The sequence below is a fragment of the Phoenix dactylifera genome, chromosome 3 (assembly GCF_051530095.1).
Source record: "Phoenix dactylifera cultivar Ajwa chromosome 3, Ajwa_hap1_PhDact_Kaust_v1.1, whole genome shotgun sequence".
NCBI lineage: Eukaryota > Viridiplantae > Streptophyta > Magnoliopsida > Arecales > Arecaceae > Phoenix > Phoenix dactylifera.
The window spans coordinates 12,549,435-12,551,032 of record NC_143192.1 but is presented as its reverse complement, the minus strand read 5'-3'; the positions used below and the strand labels follow the sequence as shown (position 1 = coordinate 12,551,032).

At 41.9% G+C, this 1,598-nt stretch overlaps 1 non-coding gene across 1 annotated transcript; it reads right to left on the bottom strand.

Annotated features, from left to right (window-relative positions):
* Positions 1-305: 305 nt before the first annotated feature.
* Positions 306-412, bottom strand: LOC120107761 (small nucleolar RNA R71). Its single transcript, XR_005508760.3, has one exon. It is a non-coding gene; the product is annotated as a small nucleolar RNA R71 (small nucleolar RNA).
* Positions 413-1,598: the final 1,186 nt, after the last annotated feature.

Here is a 1,598-nt window from a genome sequence, read left to right as displayed (position 1 = left end):
ATATGGTTATTCCTACTGCTGCGGGAGCTTTTGACATGAAACCAGAAATAATCCAATTACTCCCAAAGTTTCACGGACTTGATTCTGAAAGTCCCTATTTGCATCTTAAAGAATTTGATGAAGTATGTTCAACACTTCATTTCAATGATGTCACTGAAGAGGTAGTTAAGCTTAAGTTATTTCCTTTTTCTTTAAAAGAAAAAGCTAAATCATGGTTACACTCCTTAAGGCCTAGGACCATAGCTACTTGGCAAGAAATGACAAGAGAATTTTTAAAGAAATTCTTCCCAACACATAAAACAAACACACTTAGAAGAAATATCATGAACTTTGCACAAAAAGATGGAGAAACATTTTTTCAATATTGGGAAAGATTTGAGGACCTTCTGCTTGCTTGCCCACATCATGGATATGAAATTTGGAGAGTCATTAGTTTCTTTTATGATGGTTTGTCCTTGTTGACCCCCTAATGGATTTTGATGAATACAAAACACTAGAGTATAATTTTATTTATCTTAACAATTTAATTGAGGAATTCTTGTGCTTTATTAAGAATATTGTTAAGAAATGTTAGGCAAGTTCCCATAATTTTTATGAATTTATTAAAGAAGTTTTGAGATGAAGAAAACAGATCAGGGAAAGCCGAGACGTCTCCTGATAGTCTCAGAGACGTCTCTGGCACAAACAGGAAGAACTGGCACGTTGGGAGACGTCCCCGGCACCTGCCGAGTCGTCCCCGCGATAGCGGAGTCGACTCTCTCAGTGGCGGCAGAAAGACAGTTTTTCAAGAGATATGCGCGAGACGTCCCCACCGTACGCGGAGTCGTCCCCGCAAGTAAAAAGCAGACTTCCCGAGTCGTCCCCAAGATAGCGGAGACGGCTCTCTCAGGGTTTTCCAGAGAATGATTTTTTCGGTGATAAGGCAGCGGAGACGTCCCCTGAAAGAGCGGAGTCGACTCTCTCAGGGAATTCCAGAAGACATGTTTTTCTGAGATAAAGAAGCGGAGTCGTCCCCGAGGGAGAGGAGTCGTCCCCATGCAGAAAGTGCAAACAAGCCGAGACGTCCCTGTAAAGCGCCGAGTCGACCCCAAACAATGTAAAAAATAAAATCTTGTAGCCGAGACGTCTCTCGTTGAAGCGGAGACGTCTCCGGAACGCCTGGGACGCTACTGACAACTTTTTGCAGGATGTTTTGAATTTCAAATCTCTCTAACTTTATCTCTAACGGCTATATTTGCTTTTTGGTCTATAAAAGGGACCACGTAAGTGCTTCTCAATAACTCTTCACAAACCCAAAAGCTAGATCATTTAAGAGAGAAGCAAGAGAGAGAAGTTCAAGGAAGTGAGTGCATTCAAGTGAAGAAGTCAAGTGCTTTCAAGCTTCCCAAGCGATTTCAAGCTCAACCACTCTCGCGCGCTCGGGATTCAAAGCTCACACTCAAACCTACGCGATCCACATCGGAAGAATCACCATTTCCTACGCTTCCAACGGCAAAAGGATTCTTCCGGGTTCTATTGTTCATCATTGTCTTATTTGCTTATTTAGAGCTTTTTTAATCCTTTGTAAAATCTTCTATTGTGGTGCTTGTTCCAGTCAA